Source organism: Eptesicus fuscus, chromosome 6, assembly GCF_027574615.1.
Source record: "Eptesicus fuscus isolate TK198812 chromosome 6, DD_ASM_mEF_20220401, whole genome shotgun sequence".
In the NCBI taxonomy this organism is placed as follows: Eukaryota; Metazoa; Chordata; class Mammalia; order Chiroptera; family Vespertilionidae; genus Eptesicus; species Eptesicus fuscus.
Window position 1 is genome coordinate 90,864,294 of NC_072478.1, and position 19,900 is coordinate 90,884,193.

The 19,900-nt window shown below is 45.0% G+C and overlaps 1 non-coding gene across 1 annotated transcript; it reads right to left on the reverse strand.

Annotated features, from left to right (window-relative positions):
- Positions 1-14,172: 14,172 nt before the first annotated feature.
- LOC114235391 (U6 spliceosomal RNA) lies at positions 14,173-14,276 on the reverse strand. The gene has a single exon (XR_003621596.2). It is a non-coding gene; the product is annotated as a U6 spliceosomal RNA (small nuclear RNA).
- Positions 14,277-19,900: the final 5,624 nt, after the last annotated feature.

Consider the following 19,900-nt stretch of genomic DNA (forward strand, 5'->3'; position numbering starts at 1 on the left):
AGCTTACAGTCTTAGTACTAGTCCCCCTGGGCCTGAGTCTGAATATCGTGGTTTGTGGGAAGTGCATACTATGTTTTTGTTTCTCTACCTGAAATTATCTTCAAAAGATGACAAAATAATTTATGGCCATTTTGCAGGGACATGTACAATGCCTTCTGCTTTGCAGAAGTGAAATACAGATCCTTGTAATTTGCTTTTTCATTTTAAAAGCATCTAGAAGAAACATTGGACTATTTGGTGTCATTCTAGACTTTGCTCACAAGTACTGAGTTTGAGAAGGAGAGAAGTTGTGATAATAAAAAATGATGAATTAATAGAGGAATGAAATAATGTTTTCATCATAAATCTCTCATTTTTTCCCCCTGTTGTAATGGCCCATATCACCCATGCTTTTTATTTTATTGCTTTCCCTCCTTTTGATTGTCAGGTCAGCTTAGAGAAACCCACAGGTCTTTCTGGTAAACTGGCCATACACCTGCCAAGTGGGTTTTAAGACTCTGCCACCAATGAACTTGGCCGTCGGCCCGCTCCAATGGGGCGTGAAGCAGAAGGGAGGGGTAGGAGGTAGCCATTGGCTCCGACACCATCAACCTGGGGCCTGAGGCTGAGAGCAGGGCTGTCCTTATGCGAATGCCATCCTTGGAGCCAGAGCCAGTGACCCCCAGGGAGAAGCAAGAGCTCTTGAAGGTCCATTTGAAGTCTGTGCGCTACCAGTTTGAAGGCTTGTGACACCTGTACCTGGCGCCTCCTAATTGATTTTATTCTGTACTCACATGGGGAGCATCGTTCCCTGTAGGTGAACACCTTGCAGAAGTTCAAGGAGAGGCAGCACATGGCAGGTGGCTGCAGAAGGAGGGCACAGGCTCACATTGTGGACTCTGGGGACATTTGAATCTCAGCCTCTGACCTCACTGTTCGTGTGCTTTCCAGCAGGTGACTCATCTCGCCAGTGGAGGTGAGAGAAGTACCCAGTGTAAAGGGTTGTTTGAAGTATTAACTGAATGAGCACATGTAAAGTACTTAGTTCACACTCATGCTCATAAATAGTTGGGGAGGAAGCTGTGCGGGGGCTGACATTTGCAGGCACAACAAAGCGGTTTCTTAGCAGCCAGATGACCCTGGATAAGCCATACATTCTTTTTTGTCCTTGAATGGGGTCACCTGAGAAAGTACCTTAAGCAGGTCTGGCAGATCAGAGGTGTTTAATAAATGGTATTTCCCACCCCACTCTGGGTCTCAGTTTTCTCAACTGTAAAGTGAAGGTGGTTGAGGCACTTTCTGTCTTTAACTGCTGAAGAATTTGTGTCACATATCAGAGGTCCTGATAAAAAAGGGTCTCTTTTTTGTGGACTGGTTAGGTGGACCGGTGCCTCAGGTTGAACAGGGCTCCCCTGGTGTTAAGGATCATCACCCAAGAGAGTTGCCATCCACTGTCACCCATGGCAGAGGGCAGTGTTCCAAGGGAGCGGGCATGGGGAGGAGGCAGCATGGAGAGGGGGCAGTGCTGGTGGCCTCCAGTCCACCTTTGCCACTAATTAGCTGTGGACCTTGCTGTCTCCCAGCCTTCAGCTTCTCCAGCTGGAAAACACAAGGGGGGCCCTTTGAGGATTCTAAGAAGTGGAGGGTATGGGCCTGGAGCAGAGGGGTCTGGGAAGTTTAGGAGTCAATGGGGGTTAGGCATGGAGGAGTGCCTCAAACGCTGTCTCTCTCATGGCCCTTTATTCTGGAAGATGGACAGTGCCAATGCTATCATCCCAATTCCACAGGAGAAGGAAGTGAGAGAGATTCAATGCCTTGTAAGGTGCCACAGTGAGTCAGCACTAGGATTGGGTCTTAAGTCCAGGTTTGCTGACTCCTAATCTAGTGCTCTTTCTCCAGAAGACTGGGTTAAGTCGTAGGGTAGCTGGATACTGATACCAGCTCTACCAAAAATGGGGCCTTGTGCCCTACCCAGTTTGGCTCAGTGGATAGAGTGTTAGCCTGTGGACCAAATGGTCCTGGGTTCGATTCCGGTCAAGGGCACGTGCCTTGGTTGCAGGCTCCTCCCCAGCTAGGACCCTGGTCGGGGCTCATGTGGGAGGCAACCAATTGATGTGTTTTTATCATATCTATGTTTCTCTCTGTCTTTCCCTCTCTCTTCTATTCTCCCTAAAAACCAATGGAAAAATATTCTCAGTTGAGGATTAAAAAAAAAAAAAAGAAAGAAAAATGGGGCCTTATAAGTTGGGAATAACTCGTTGGCCTTGCCAAGCCTCAGTGTTCTCATCTGTAAAATGGTAGGTTTTCATGAGATTGCCTCGAAAATCCTTTTTAGCTCTGAAGTCTGCTGCCTTCCAAAGCGTAACACCGAACATGACCAAGTCTCTCCATCAGGGCCCCGTATGCCTACCACTTTCTTGAAGATAGTGTGTGAACATTGCTTTTATTGCTGGATAGGGAAGTTGGTAATAAAAGCCACCTCCTTGGGTGCCCTAATTCCACTTTAGGAAGAATGAACATATTGTTTTAATTAATCATATGAAAGCAAAATTAGCATGATTGTGTGAAAGGTGTTGTAAATCATCCCGATCCACATCATTGAGCAAAGAGCATTTAGTTATTCCGGAGTTGTTAAAGATTTTATCTACCCAAGTGAAAATTCAATTAGTACTAGCTTCAGCTTATATAAAACTGAGGATTTTCCACTGTGGGGAAGTACTCTTTGTGTGTGTGAATACCACCTTGTGCCACTTTGATAAATTACTGTAATTAACAGTATCCTACGCAAGCTAAACAAAATTTACTGAACTGTTGTTGTAGAAAAGGGATATCTTCTCTTCTCTTGTTTGGGAGATTACTTTAATCTATACATGATATTGCCTCAAATAGCATTCTTTTTATGCTGAGGTTTGAAAATATCTACAGAGTTCTAGTTGGCACCAGTAAGAAGCAGTGGTTTTTCATCGTACCCCACCTTTTCCCCTCCGGGTGTAGAGGCATCAGCTATGGGCTTCACTATGATTCAATTAAATGCGCTATGTTTAATTAGGTTGCTAGGGAAACCTTGCAAGCAGAACCAACCTGGAACATCCTGATAGCTTAGCCAAAGGGCTGAGTTATTTAGGGAAGGGCAGGGATGACGGGAGAGGCAAGGAGAAGGAGGCAAAGAGACTTTTGCTCCCAGAGCTCTGGCACGGACTCCTGCTTTGGCGACATGCTTGCTCCTCCTTGTCTTGCATCCTTGGCTGTGCCTGCCTCTTTTCTCCCACCCAAATCTTACCTGTACGTCAAGGCCCACCCCCTTCCTTCTTTCAGAAGCCTTCCAAAGAGATCTCTGTGTGTGTTTTGCTTGTAAATGTTGCTGGGCATGCCAAGTTCTCTCCCCTGATTTATCATCATATCTCTTTATGGGTTCTCTGACCTTTTCTCCTATGCCCTCCACAGGGTTTAATTCTCAATGAGGAAACTCCACGGAAATTGGCAGGATTTCCGCTGGAATGGTCCAGCTTTCATCCTGATCTTTATCATACCAACTGCCCAACTCTCGGCTCTTTGTGGGCAGAACTCTGGGAACAAGGCCACTCAGAGCCAGAGCTTGTCTAGTGTGTTGTGGTCATTTCTGAAGGAGTTTTCAAGTGATTTATAGTAGCACTACCGCTGCTATAATGAACTAACAATGACTGAATACGTGCTGTGTCCTAAGCCTGTTGGAAAGAGCTTTGTATGGGCACACAGTCCCGCCCTGCTTCATGACAGGGATTCGCCCTGAGAAATTTATCCTTAAGCGACTTTGTGGCTGTGCAAACATCACCGAGCATGCACGCCTAGGCTATATGGTACATCACCATTGTGTATACGGGTCTGTGTTGACCGAAATGTTGTTATGCGGGGCACCACTGTATTATCTTATTTATCCTCACTGGGGTATCCTAAGAGATGGGTGTTCTTATTTCCAATTTATAAAAACTGAGGGTCAGAGAGGTAAATAAACTTGCTTAGGGTCACATAGCTAGAAAGAATGAGAACCAATATTGGAAGCCATGTTCTGTCTGTCACCAGAGGCCGTGCTCTTAGCTGCTGCACAGAGCTGCTTCCCATGCTAAGTTGTTGGGAGAATCAGGTATCCAATGAGTTACCCGCCCGCCTTTTGTCTCACCTGTGCTGTAGGGTGCTTTCCTGTTCAGGTGGGAAAGTCCTGTCAGTGAGTGACTGGGACCTGTGTGTGAACCTGAGGATGTTCCTGTAGGTGCATCACACCCTGATGTCGTCTGTCACCTGAGTCTCAATGGGGAAAAGCTTGAGAACTTTTGCACCAGTCTGTGGGGCTTCCTGATCAGGCTGTTTTGGTACCCTGACGGTTTAGCCTTCATACTTCTGTGTAGTTACAAGAATCCATCTCTAATGTCCTGGGTAAGTGAATTCATGGAACGTAATTTTCCCAGGAACAGAATTTCGTGCTGTAGATATCACCACCTTTGCTGATACATCACTAGTGTGCAAGGGAAGAATGAAGACAGTAATCTATCCAAGTCAGTTTGTGTCCTGTAACGTATATGGCAACCAAGGACCTCACAAGGGCATTTTTGAATGTTGAATGAGATTGAGTATGTGAAATGGCTTAAAAAAGGAAAATATTGTGCCCATGTGAATTGCTGCTGTGAAAAATCTTGGCTGATGTAGTGACTATTGGTGTCATTCTTGGCCAGGCAGCAGGCATTTTCTTTTCTTTTTTAAAAAAAATATTTTTATTGATTTCAGAGAGGAAGAGAGAGGGAGAGAAAGAGAGAACATCAATGATAAGAGAGAATCATTGATTGGCTGCCTCCAGCACACCCCCCACTGGGGATTGAGCCCACAACCCGGGTATGTGCCCTGACCAGGAATCGAACTGTGACCTCCTGGTTCATAGGTCAACGTTCAACCACTGAGCCATGCCTGGGGAGGCAGGAGGTGGGGGGACGGGGGGCAGACATTTTCTTTCCTAATCAGTAGCTGCACCTGACTTCCCCTCTGGGGAACCATCTTATTTCAGGTGTGGCCCCACTCCTGATGGCCAAGTTTTCAGGGTTCAAAAAGTCTTGCTGCACCCTGCTCCCCATGTCCCAGCTGGCTCTAGAAACGCATAAAAAAGAAATCCTCCATACATCAGTGAGCAAATGTCTGACTCCCTTTTGGGGCATGCCTAGTTTAGTGATGAAAAGCAAACTGTAATTGTTGGACAAGCAGCATTAAGGCAACTGAAGCAAAAAATGGGAGGAAGAAACCAAAAACACCCCCAGTCCCACCACCCTAGCAAGTCATTCGACTGTTTCTAAATGTTTCTGTTACTTTAAGTTTCTGACCCAGAGAGGTTAAATGACATCTCTCAAGTTCCACCCCAAATCAGCACGCGGACAAGGAATGGAGACCAGAGTCTGCACTACACCTTTGCTCTCTTGGCTGTTTTCCGCAAGCTTCTCCAGATGAAGGTTTGGATGCTTTCTTGGTCTCCGTCCAGAAGGTTCCCACTTACACACTAGGCAGTGTCCTTCCATAGCAACTGGCTGTGTGAAGGAGACTGCAAGGGGGGTGGAGGACAGGAGAGGAGGGAGCTGAGTAATCTCGGCTTTATTAAAACTACAGGAGTTATTACCTGGTGGTTCTTTCAGATGGCTAACCGGGCAGAATCAGGCTGAGGACCCAGTAGGATTTCTAATTTGTCAACAAAACACAGCCCAGCCCTGAGGGAAGAGGCTTTTAAAGGGAAGGAAAGAAGGCAGCAGAACTGAAGGGCCAGAGGAGGTTGCTCTGCCTGTTTGCAGCGGAACAAAATGAACTTGAGGCTTTATTTCAGGATTGCCAGGGAAAGACAAACTCTCGGGGTGGGAACGGGTTTTAGAGTTCGCTCTGTGATGATACGTGTCCTGGGATGACTACCAAACCTCTGTCCCAGTGACTCCGCGGCTGGTGGCCACTGCCTCTGGAGGCAGCTCACTCCAACAGCCACGCATGTGGTCAACACATATTAATGAAGCACCAAATAGCAGGAGCACCTGCCAGCACTGGACCAGGTGCTGGGTGCGGGGAGATGCCTGGAATCGGCTTGGCCCTGCCTCGGTGGCACCTACAGAGGTTGCAGACGCTAAACACTTCAATGCATGGGTAAAATAATCATAACTTACAATGTCTGTTATGGGCTAAATTGTCTTCCCCTAAATTCACACATTGAAGTCCCAACCCCTAGTCTGGCCGAATGTGACCTTATTTGCAGAGGCAATCAAGTTAAATGAGGTCATTAGTGTGGGCCCTAATCCAATAGGACTGGTGTCCTCAGAAAAAGGGGACATTTGGACACAGACATGCGTAGAAGGAAGATGATGTGAACAGACACAGGGAGGAGACGGCCATCGACAAACCGAGGAGAGAGGCCTGGAATGGACTCCTCACCGTTCTCAGGAGGAACCGGCCCTGCTGACCCCTTGACCTCAGAATCTGGCCCCCAGAACCGTGATACAATATATTCCTGTTGTTCCAGGCACTCAGTTTGTTGCGGCTGCCCTACTTAACAAACACAATGTCATAAAGGACAAATGTGCTATGAGAGACGATAGTGGGATTGAGGGATGGAAATGTAGTTCAGATTTGGGGGTTCCCAGTGGCCTTCGTTAGGAAGTGACATTTAATCTGAAGCCTCAGGTGTCCCTGTTGCCTCTCTCATCCCCTCTCTTACTCAACCCCCTCATACTCCCTCCGCTCCAGCACACTGGCCTCCGCGCTGTTCTTTGAACAAACCAGAGATGCTCCCACCACAGGAACTTCAGCTGCTCCCTCTGCCTAGAATGCTCTCCCTCAGATACTCTCTGACTAAGCTCCTTTCCTCCCTCAAGTATCGGCTTCTCCATGAGGTTAAAAGCCAGGGTGCCAATCACCATGGGCACCCTACCTCAAATGGCTACTTTTGTCTGATACACCCCCACCTTGGCCCCAGAACGCCCAACCCTCCTTCCTTTGCCATGCCTTTCTTTATATTCCTTAGCACTTAACACCTAACATACTATATTAGCTACTGATTTATTATAGTCATTGTTTATAGTGTTTATCTTTGGACAGAATTTAGGTCCACGAGGGCAGGGATTTTTGTCCGTTTTGTTCACTGCTGTATCCCAAGAACCCAGAACAGAGCCTGGCATGGCATGGCATGGAGCAATACACAGCTGTTGAATGAGTATATGAGTAAGGCCTGTAAGGTGTGAGGATGAGTGCTTGATGCTGAGGGATCTGCATGCATATGGCCCAAAGGCAAGAAAGGGTTCATGGAACAGAAGGAAGGGTGGGGTGCCCATAGAGAGTGATGGGAAATGAGGTTGGAGACTGGACAGGAGCCAGATCTTTGGACATTTCTGATGGTTAGGCATGCTTTTCCTTACTGTGGGTTATGACCAGTCTCTGGTCTTAGTTACCTGCCTTGGAGTATCATCAACAAATCTTTTAACTTGTGGTGGCCCAGCAGATATTTGAAGTTGAATATCATGATCACTCTCCACCTCCGAATTTTCTCCAGGCTAATGGGTCCAGTTGCTTTGGCAAGGGTGCCTTTTAAAATGAGAACCTTAATAAATACAAGTTTGCTTCTCACTCATATAAAGTTTAATGAAGTGTTTTTGATTGGTGAGAGGCTTGTCTCCAAGCAGTAATCGAGAGACCAGGCTCTTTCCATCCCGAGGCTCTGCCTGCATCAACAGAGGGTTTCCCTGGTCCCCGAGGAGAAAGAGCATGATGACTGTGCATGGGCAGTTCCAGGGCCCGAGCCTGGAGGTCCGTTCCATCACTCCCACCACGTCCCATTGGCTAGAACTCAGCCTGTGGCCACACAGACCTGCGAGGACCACTGGAAGACGTGGTCTCGCTGTGTCCTGGAGGAAGAGGAACCAGCCATCTCTGACAAATGTGTTTGCTGGTTCAGCCTCATCCTTCCCGGCCTGACTTCTTCCCAACAAGGGTGGCTTTTGAGTTTTCCCACCATCTCGTCATTCCCCTCTGCCTTGTCACTGTTCCTCTGAAAATGTCATTTCTGGAACTGAGCGGTCTGAGCTGGGCAGAATGTAGGTGAGGCTGTTGGAACTCAGCACTCCGCTCTCAGCCCTCAGGACCTGGGGAGAGTCGGTGGTCCCTCCCTTCTCCATTTCTTCTGCCCTCTGGCTGCTCAGAGGAAGCTTCTCAGGGAGGGACATCTCCCTTTCCCACCACACCCGCGTCATCCCACACACTTAAGGTGATGTATTGAGGTGCTTTCAACATGGGCTTCAGAATCTTATAGAACTGGGTTGGAGTCTGCCCCCTTTTCTTACTATAGCTATGCAACCATGAGCAAATATCTTAAACTTTTAAACCCCAGTTTCCTCCCCTGTAAAATGGAGATGATCGATGATGATGATGATGACGATGATGACGATGATGGTGATGATACAGGATTTCTGTGCAGTCATTGAGATAATTGGTTTAAAATGTTTAGCATAGAGCCTGGCATATGGTAAATGCTCAGTGGGTGGCCATTAATAATGATGACAACAATGCACAACTTTGTCCTCCAGCCAAACAGACCTACTCAATGTGTTGCAAATGGTTCTCATTTCCTTCCTCTCTGTGTGTGTTCCCAGTTTTCCATCACCCATGTGGCCTGCCCTCTCCTCTCTGTCAATCCAGCTCCTCCTCGGATGCCCAGCTGGACTTTCTATCTTCCTAACTCAGAACGGCGCTGCTGCCCTACCTTGTCCCTGTTGAGAAATGAAGAACAAGAGTAGACACTGAAGAGTTAGGCGGAAATACATGGCACAGGCTCTGCCTGAACCCCTTTCCGCTCCCACCTCCAAGCTGCTGGAGATGTTTTATTCACGAGGCGGAGCCCAGGCTCCCCAGCCTGGCTCCACTGCAGACCCGGGACTCCCTCCGATTTCCGAGCGCGCAGCCAGCACAGACAATTTTACGGTCTGACAGGCTGTGGCAGATTATATTTGGCGAGTCATTTTCTGTTTGCCAAAACTAATTAGAGATGGATAAATTTAAATGGTTGTGGAAGCCAACAATAAAACATTATGTCCTCATTAGCTGAAATAATACTGTAGCTTCCCCTCTCATACGAAGGATCTCGACTCAGAAAAATTAGGCTCTGGCTGAGTGGGGCGCTGGGGCTGATGCCCCCTGCCCCTGTCTGCTCCTGTGAGCCAATTGCGCGCATCCCTTCTCAAGTCCATGTCCAGTGACATCATCGCGGGGGCTTGGAATTGGTCCTGGTGGGAGTATTTACTCCTCGGAAATTGGTTGTTAAACATTTATCAGCCCACCGCTGCTCTGGCTGGTGTGGAGGGACCAGGCCCAGCTAGCCTCGAGGCTCACACACATAAACCAGGAAGTGCCAGGCATTATTTTGATTAATAAAGTGTCTTGGCGGGTAGCATTTCTCCTCTTGGGCCCCGAGGCTTGTGTGAATGTCTGACAGAGCTTTGTTTCAGGGGAAGAGAAGGGACCTGGGAGGAGAGGCCGGGGATGGTGGTTTCCATAGCAATCTGGGTAGGCAGTGGGGCTGGGGAGGCATTTTAAAAGCAGCATTTCTCGGATTGTGAGGAGCAGGTGAATCGCCTGGGCATCCTGCTAAAAAGCGGAGCCTGACTCCGTAGGTGTGAGATGGGGCCTGAGATTCCTCATTCCTAACGAGCTCCCGGGTGTCCCCAGCGCTGCCAGGCACCATTCCGTGGGTAACGGAGTCGATCACGGACAGAGGAATCTGAAACTTGGAGACTCATTAATGTCAAATCCACCGAAACCCGAGGACCGGTGCTTCTGGGGCCCCAGCCTCAGGCTCCAGCTTAGAGGGAGAACGGGTGTCTTTCCGGGGAAGCACTGTGCAGGCTTGGATTCAAATCTACCAAATCGTTGGCCTTCAGCAAATTGCTAACCGTATCCGAGTCTCAGTTTTCCAAGCTATTACAGGGGCTACCGCTTCAGGGCGGGTGTGAGGGTTAGAGGGAGACAGCAGAAGCCCTCTCGGCAGTGAGCGCTCCACAAGCGCCAGCTGCCCTCCTCTCCCCGACCTCCTGATGGGTCCCAAGTGCAAGGTCAAACAACCGTTTTTTTTTTTTTTTTTCACTTTTTTTTAATTTAGGTATTATATGTGTACATATCTTACCATTGTCCCCCCCACCCCACACCCATACATGCCCTCACCCCCCGGAGTTTTGCGTCCATTGGTTATGCTTATATGCATGCATACAAGTCCTCCGGTTGATCTCTTATCGCCCCCACCTCTCCCTAACCTTCCCCCTGTAATTTGACAGTCTGTTTGATGCTTTACTGTCTCTGTATCTATATTTTTGTTCATCAGTTTATAATGTTCTTTATTATCCATAAATGAGTGAGATCATGTGGTATTTTTCTTTCATTGACTGGCTTATTTCACTTAGCATAATGTTCTCCAATTCCATCTCAAACAACAGTTTTAACAAACCACCCTTTTCTACCCCAAACTGCCATTTTTTGAAATATGAAAGTAAAAAGTTGCTTTTGGATAATTGCAAATGATTTTTCAAAGTTATTAAAAAAAGAAAAGAAAGATACCCATGTTCCCCCCTACCCAGAAATTACACAGTTGACATTTCGGTGTATTTCCTGCCAGACCTTTCACATGTATTTTATTTTACAAGAGAAATAGGATTACATTCAACCTATTGTTTTTTAACTTGCTTTTTAATTTAAAAATACACCATTGGTAGGTTTGCCTGTCTCTAGACTGCGTGACATTATTATTCTGGTGGCGGTACCTTTAAAGCAGCTTTCTAAAGATGTGGCTGGAGACAAAACCCACCTGCTGGATTCAGTTCACCTTTTAGGAAGGGATGTGCCAGGTTGTGGGGAGCAGTGTTCTGGAGACTTCCACTTGGCTTCCACAATGCCTGGGTCTCCAAACACCTCCACGTGATCTAGCACGAAGAAGGTCAAAGGTCACAATGTCCTGGACTTCAGGAAGCCGCATCTGAATTCAGAGAGCAAACAGGAGCTCTCTCTGGGGACAACCCAAACTCAGGTTCCGATCCAAGGACACTCTGAGGCCAGAGGACATCCAAGGAATCTGTGGCTGTGGACCTGCAGATTGAGTCACAGGATGGAAACTACCGAGTAAGGGGGAAGCCCCAGGAGGCAGGAGATAATGAACTCAGCTCTCGGCAGGCCTTTTCCCAGCAGGAACCCCAAATGCTGTTGCTAGTCTCCTTGAGAATGACTGTTCATGACCCTTTAATGCTGGAAGCGGCTGTGGAGAGGAGGGCAGTCATTTCTTTGTGAGGATTTATTGAGCTCCCACTATGCGCCTTACACTTTCCTGGGTCCTGAATGTTATGATGAACAGGATAAACAAGATCCCAGCTCTCACCGATGGTGTATTAAAGTCGAGGAGGCAGCATATGCTTAAGCAAAAAGTAGGATAACTTGAGCTGGCAATATGTGCAAGGAAGGAAATGAAACAGGGTGATGTGGTGGAACGTGATGGGGCTACTTAGACAGGGTAATCAGGGCAGGCTTCTCTGAGGAGGAGGCATTGCAGCTGAGCTATGAAGGATGTGAGGATTTCTTTTGAATCAAAGTCTGCCCCTCCTGGAACTACCTGGTCGGAGACTTCTCCTTCTGCCAGGGGCACACTCATGTGTTCCAAAGTGTGGGTGTGCCCTTTAGACTCGCAGTCTTTCCCAGACAAGCGTCCCCAGTTTTTTCAGCTGTTGTTCATGTGACCCAATTTAGCTCTGCTCAGAATCCTGCTCAATCAATTCTGGATATTCATATATAATGTGTATCAGAGAATGAAACACTGTGCGCTACCAGCACGAAAGGACTATATTATGCCCTTTGTACTGGATGCTGCATTCTTATTCATTCAGCCAAAGTAGTACGAACCTTTTTTTTATTTTTATTGGGTACATCACATTGTTTTCTTAATTGAGCTTGCAGTCAAATAAATCACCCAAGTCCTTTATTCATCTGGTAACTTACGCCATGGAATTTTGGCAAGTAAATGCAAAGGCTTACATTTATTTGTATGAAATTTAATTTCCTTAGTTCTGACCTAAGTCTTCAAGCCAATCTGGATATTTTCGTTTTCTGGTCCTGTCGATATCCTTTCACTCCTTCTGCAACTTACCAGGGAGGCTAAGCGAGCCTCCAGGTGAGAGATGATGGCGTTTGGTGTGTGGTGGTAAGAATGGGAACAGAAAGACAGGGGTGGATTCAGGGTGTATTTGGAGGTTGGGCTGATGGATTGAGGTAGGAAGGAAAAAAGAGGACAAACATAATTTCTGAGTTTGGGGCCCGAAATGGGACCAATATAGTTCCCACTAAGTGAAATAGATAATAGTGTTATGGGCTGAATGGTTGTGTCCCCGCACCAAATTTATGTGTTAAAACCCATCCCCCAATGTGGTGGTTTAGAGGTGAGGCCTTTAGGTTGCCGAAGGAGGAACGCATGAGGCCAGAATGGTGAGGGATTACGAATTTATTCCATCATCCGCACACTAGGTGGCTGAGCCTGGATGGCTCCAGCACCCAGTGATGGGAGTCAGCGGCTTTTACAGGACTTTTGGCGGGCTTTATTCTGGGCGGAGACTTCTTCATGCATACCCGGAGGGGAGATAGTAGGATGTGGTCACAGCAAGTGAAATGTGGTCTCAACAAAGAGAATGTCTATAGTGAAATGACCTGAAAAGCCAGTTCCTGGGGGAGGGGTATCAATTCAATTATTTGGTCAGACCTAACAAAATAGATAAGAGTGTTATGGACTGCATGCTTGTGTCCCCCGCCCCCCCCCCAAAAAAAATAAAATTATGTATTAAAACCCCATCCCCCAATGTGGTGGTTTAGAGGTGAGGCCTTTGGGAGGCGATGAAGGTGGAGCCTCATGATGAGATGAATGCTCATGAGAGTCTTGAGAGAGCTTGCTTGCTCTCCTCGCTCTCGCCAGGTGAGGATACAGGTCAGTCTGCAACCCAGAAAAGGGCTCACCCCAGAAACCGGCCTTTCTGGCACCTGATCTAGGACTTCCAGCCTCTGGCTGTGAGAACAGGAATGTCTGTTTATAAACCACCCAGCGTAGCCACTTTGTCATGTCAGCCTCAACTGACTGAGACGATTGGGCCGGGGTCACACATGCGAGGAAAACGTTATTTCACCGAGTGGGATTATAGTAATATTTTTCTTCTTCCTATAGTTTGTATTCCCAAAGTTTTAAACAATGTTATTTGGGGGCCGGGAAGACTGTGAAGGTGAGTTCTGATTACGGAATTCAGAACAAGGCCCAAAGGATGAGGCAGAGCAGCGCTGTTTACACGGAGAATTGTCCAGGCATCTTCTTTTCAAACCAGACTCTAGAAACCAGATCTGTATTCCTTGCAAAAGCGGAGACTCAGAGGTGACCCTATTGAGCTACACAAATTTCTGATGGGAATAGAGATGAAAAATGTTCCCAGCCTCTTGCAGCTTTTATCAAATACAAGGACCAGAGGGCATGATCCGAGCTAAGGAGGGACTGAGCCCGAGGAGTTATGGATGAGTGTGCTAACCAGGGAGCAGTTAATCCTTGGAATATAGTACTTATAGAAGGTAGCAATAAAGTAGCCTGAATGCTTTTTAAAATGGATTTTATACTTAGAAAACAAAGAGCTGGGACACAGGCATCGTTTTTACTGCCAGCTTCTAGCCTTTGGTTTTCTGTAGGACCTTTGCCTATCATTGTAGAATCTTAGTATATTAAAGGGAAGGGACTTCGGAGATCCATCTCGGGCAGGGTTTTAACTAGGGATACACACCAGAATCATCTGGAAAGTGTTTTATTTTCCTCCCCGCCAATACTTGTTTATGCCAGGGCTTTCCTGTCTTGGATCTTGCTGTCGGGTTGGGTACATTGTTTTGGCAAAGTTTCCCAGGTCATTTGAGGTATACTGCCCATCAGGACTCTGATCTGGTGTAACCCCCTCATTATACAGATAAAGAAACGAATCTTGGAGAGATTAAGAGATTTGTTCAGTGCTCACAGAGAAGCACAGAAGTTGCCCTGGGAGTCAGCTTCCTCAGTGGAGAATAGATAATAGCACGAGACCACTTAATCCCTTTATGCCACATTTCAGAGACTAAACATCAAACAATAAGATACAGTCATAAGTGTAGATCTTTTTTTTTTTAAATGTGGAATGCTTCATGAATTTGCGTGTCATCCTTGCGTAGGGGCCATGCTAATCTCTGTATCGTTCCGATTTTAGTATATGTGCTGCCGAAGTAAGCACATAAGTGTAGATCTTAAAAGCATAGCGTTGAGTGAAAAAGTAAGAAACAGAATGAATTTCTATAAATTAGATTTACTTGTATAAATTCAAACAATACAATTACATATTTTACAAACCTACGTACATAATTAGGGACCTACATCAAACACATTAACGTGCACGCCTGTTGGAGGAGGTGGGGTGGGAGAAGCTCCTAGGGATGAAGAAATGAGCAAAACCTGAGAGAGGGGCACGTGTTGACTGAAGACAGGAGTGTGCTATGAATTGAGTATGGAATTTCTCAAATCTCTGCACTCAAAGTATTTAAAAAATAAGCTTATACTCAACAGATGAGTGGGTAAACAAAACGTGGTATATGCATTTAATGAATATTCTTCAGCCATAAAAAGAGCTAAGATGCTGATACATGCTGCAACATGGATGACCCTTAAACACGAGATGCCAAGTGAACTGAGCCAGACACCAAAGGACAAATATTATAGGATCCCACTTATCCGAGACATTGGGAATAAGCACATTCATTGAGATAGAAAGTAGAATAGAGGGTTCTAAGGGCTCTGGGAGGGGGAATGAAGAGTTTTCACTTAATGATTATAGAGTTTCTGTCCGGAGAGATGAAATAGTTTTGAACATAGACAGTGGTGATGATTGGACAATATTTTGAATGTAATCAATGTCACTGAACTGTACACCTAAAAATGGCAAATTTTATGACAGATATTTTGCGACAATTAAAAAATTAATAATGTAATATGCTGTAAATCATTGAATTGTGCACTTTGAATGGGTAAATTATATAATATGTGAACGATACTCCAATAATTTAAAAATTGTTAAAAATGTTACAGACAAAAATTTCCTTTGCCATTAAGTCTTTCTGTGGAAAAATGGAGGCGCTTAGGAGGAAGGGAAATAACATGTATTCTGCTAGGTACTGTGATAGGTGCAGCCACTGCATTCTCTTCTCCAACTACTATACATGTTCAGGGTCAGGCTCTGAGGGGAGCCTTTGGGCATCTTGACATGTTTCTGGCAATGAAAAGACTTGACAGGGATCGGGAACTGGGAATTTGTTATGTAAACAGTGGCCATCATTAAGTACTTTAATTTGGTGTCCACTTGGCACAGGACATGGTTGTCCGTGCTGTTTGGACAAAAGTGTGAACAGGTGGCCTTCCTTGTCTTGGCAGGCAGGGACTTTGGCGTGAGGACAGTGTGTAGTGCATAAACGATCTGAGTTTTATGCAACAAGGGTATTTGAAAAATGCAGCTGAGAAGGCACCGATACTTGAAGAGTCATTCATTCATTATGCAGAGAAGTTCAGAAGACCCCCCTCGTTTCTTACATGTTGCCCATTTCCTTCGTTCAGTCCTGGGAAGCAAGTCGAGAAGAGAACTGTCAATCTCTCAGACCTCTGGTCTCTGGAGAAGGGAAGATAGTTGCTAACTTTTTTTTTTTTCTTTAATTGGCAAGAAAAGTTTGAGTTCTTTCAGCTTCGAAAATAAGTTTTGATTTGTATAGGTTAAGATCAGTTCCTACTTCATTTAAAGTCTTGTCACCCAATCTTAATTATATCCATGTGTCTCACAGAGGCCTGTCTTCTCGTCTTGTGGAATTATCATTCCGGCCAAAAGTGTGGGCGAGCCTGCCATTCCCCCCCACGACTGACAAAAGAAGGAGCATCTGTCTTGTTGCCTTGCCCAGCGATAAGCTAGTGGCCCAGCTACTACCGGTCATTTGCATGCAGAGTGGACTATTTCATTACAAATTTCATTAAGATGGTAATGTTTAATGTTTCCTGGGAAAAATGAGTTTTGGGCTTGTTCAATTATATAATTAAAGTCAGAGAATTAGGGGAGATTGCAAACTGCTTGCATAATGTGGGCAAGTATAATGATAAAACTTGTAAATAAGTTCAAAAGACTCGAGCTCTGCATGCATCTTGAGGTTGAATCAGCTCAGGAGGGAGGGCGTGTGGAAAAGGGGGCTGAGACGATCAGCCACTGGAGTTTAACTCTGATGTCTGCTGAACTAGCTCCTTGCTCTCTGGGCCGCTCAGGGAAATAGGTGACAGAAGAGACCGCTGGGCACTGGCTGGTCAGGTTCTGGAAAGTTCTAGGAACATACTTCTGCACTTTTAAAAAGAGACAGCAACTTCCTATATAGGAATGAGAAAACAATGGCATAGACTTTATAAGATTGCTTAGCTGGTGGCCGGGGTGCTCTAACAGCGACCCTACCCTTATCCTTCTGCATTTCTTCCCACCAATAAAACAGGGAGTCATACTATTTTGAAAGAATTAAGAAAGCTGTTTCTGCTCTTCCAGTCTTTTCTTTTATTTTTCTTTAAGGAAGGAAAAGTGACTTAGTGGTTTAGTGAGGTCAAGCTAATGTTCCTGAAACACTGGGGAGGTGGGACAATTTAATACCGCAGTACTATGTATGATTTATGTGTGAATATTAAATGTTCCTGTTCCTTAAGAATATTCCCTGAGCAACGTGTGCCCACAGCGGTTCCAGCCCCCTCTTTCTCTTCCTTGTCCTCTCCATTCCTCTAACACTGAAAAGAATTCCTTTCACTTCATTGTGGCTCTGAGTTTTCTCTGCATAACCCAAGGCCTGGAAACTGTGCTCTTTCTCCCATTGCCACATCCCTCAAGGCCCCTGTGAGGACCATGGGCTGGTGCAATCTCTGTGAGCTTGGAAATAAGTGAAAACACTTAAGAAAAAGTCATATTCCTTGCTCTTATTCTTTCAAAAGGTTAGTCTTGGATTTCAAATGTGTAGACTCTTACTTCTTGCCTAGGATTGGGCTGAATGATGCTCAGGCAATAATGTGACGTGGCAACAGACAAGGATGATGGCAGGGAAATGGATGGAGGACAAGCAATGACTTGAGAGAGTGAGGAAAGAAGTGATGGAATTTGATCTTCTTTTCTTTATTGGTGTAATTTATTAGAGTCCCATAATTATACTTATTTTTACACAATTAATCTTGATTGTTGAAAGTATTACAGATGTCCCCTTTGTGTGTTTTTTTCCCCATTGACCCCCTCCATCCTGCACCTGCCCCTCCCAGGCCTTCACCACACTATTGTCTGTGTCCGTGGGCTATGCATATGTGCATATAAATTCCCTGGTTAATCTCTCCCCCTACACCTTCAACTTCCCTCTGAAATTTGTCTGTTCCATGCTTCTAGGTCTCTGGCTCTATTTTGTTCATCAGTTTATTTTGTTCATTAGATTCCACATGATTGAGATCACATGATACTTATTTTCTCTAACTGGCTTATTTTGCTCAGTGTAATATTTTTATTAATAGTTGAAGTGGCAATATCTTCACCGATACAGCTCCTAGGGCAATAGAAACTAAAGAGAAAATAAATAAATGGGATTACATCAAAATAAAAAGCTTCTGCACAGCAAAAGAAACCATCAACAAAACAACAAGAAAGCCTACTGCATGGGAGAACATATTTGCCAATGTTATCTCCAATAAGGGTTTAATCTCCAACATTTACAGGGAACTCATACAACTTAACAAAAGGAAGATAAACAACCCAATCAAAAATGGGCAACAGACCTAACTAGATACTTTTCTAAAGAGGACAGAAGGAAGGCCAAGAGAGATATGAAAACTTGCTCAAAGTCACTAATCATCTGAGAGATACAAATGAAAACAACGAGATACCATCTCACACCTGTCAGAATGGCTATCATCAACAAATCAACAAACGACAAGTGCTGGCGAGGATGCGGAGAAAAAGGAACCCTCATGCACTGCTGGTGGGAATGCAGACTGGTGCAGCCACTGTGGAGAACAGTATGGCATTTCCTCAAAAAACTAAAAATGGAACTACCATTTGACCCAGTGATCCCACTCCTAGGAATATATCCCAAGAAACCAGAAACACCAATCTGAAAGGATATATGCACGCCTATGTTCATAGCAGCACAATTTACAATAGCTAAGATTTGGAAACAGCCTAAGTGCCCATCAACAGATGAGTGGATTAAAAAACTGTGGTACATCTACACAATGGAATACTATGCTGCTGTAAAAAGAAAGGAACTCCTACCATTTGCAACAGCATGGATAGTCCTGGAGAGCATTATGCTAAGCGAAATAAGTCAGTCAGAGAAAGATAAATATCACATGATCTCACTCATTTGTGGAATATAATGAACAACATAAACTGATGAACAAAAACAGATCCAGAGACAGAGAAGCATTGATTAGATGCTCAAACCTCAGAGAGAAGGTAGGGGAGGGTGTGGGCTAGCGGGAGAGATCAACCAAAGGATTTGTATGCATGCATGCAAGCATAACCAGTGGATACAGACACCAGGGCAGTGAGGGCATGAGTGAGGGGAGGGGAAGGCGGGGGGTGGGGGAGACAATGGGGGGATAAGGACACATATGTAATACCTTAATCAATAAAGAAAGGAAAAAGAATAGTTGAAGTGGGTGTTATCGACAGTTATCAACTTGGGATTAATTGAAGTTGTTAGCTCTCAAAAATGGACTAATAAGTAAGTCACAGAATTAGAAACACAAAGAATATTTTCCTGAAGAACTGACACCGGTAGTGAAGCCTACATAACAACGCCTAGGCAAATTCAGGCCAATATGCTGTTTTTGCTGTTTGATGCTACTAATGATAGAGTGGAGAAAGAGTTCTCATCACAGAGTCAGAGGAATAGGATGTTAGGATTTGAAGCTTCTTTGATGCTATGTTCTAGTTCAGAGGTTGGCATATTTTTTTCTGTAAAAAAACAACAGATAGTAAATATTTTAAGCAGGCCCCAGGGCTTTTGTGGTAAGTATTCAACTCTGCCCTGTTGGTGGGAAAGCGGTCACAGGCAATTTGTAAATGAATGGACATGGCTATGTTCCAAGAGAGCCTCATTTACAGAAATAGCATCTGGATTTAGCCCAGGGGCTGTAGTTCTCTGATCTAGATAAATTCCTTCATTTTGCAGGTGGGGAAATGGAATCAAATCAGTGTATTTGAAGTACCTAGCACGGTGCCTCACACATGTATATATTCAACAAGTGGTAGCTACTATTATTATTTGGAGGGACTTTCCCTAAGACATGATTTAAGGGAGAGGTGAGGGATTAAAGATTTACCAATAATGACAGCAACAATAGTATGCCTTTTGTTTATGTTAAATCCATATTCTCACTATAGTAAAATATGTTTTTTTATTTAAATTTTGAGGCACTTTTCTCTGCCAGAAGGGATTTGGAAACAATTTGCTTTTTTTTTTTTTAAATACAAATTGTCGATGCGGGGAGGTGGAGGAAGGTATGGGGGGATAAATGCTGATGGATGGAGACTGGACTGGGGGTGGTGAAGACACAATACAGTGTCCAGATGATGTGTTGTAAAATTGTGCACCTGAAATCTAGAGAATTTTGTTAACCAGTGTCACTCCAATAAACTCAATGAAAAGGGAAAAAAATTGTCATATGCTAAGCATAACACTATTATTCAAAATTTAGTTATATCACTCAGCTCACTAACTATTCTAATTCCACATTCTAAATCCATAGGCTATCCCCCTGGAATCTTGGGTAGGCTTCTGAGATCTCTGTTATTTTAAAATCTGACATTTT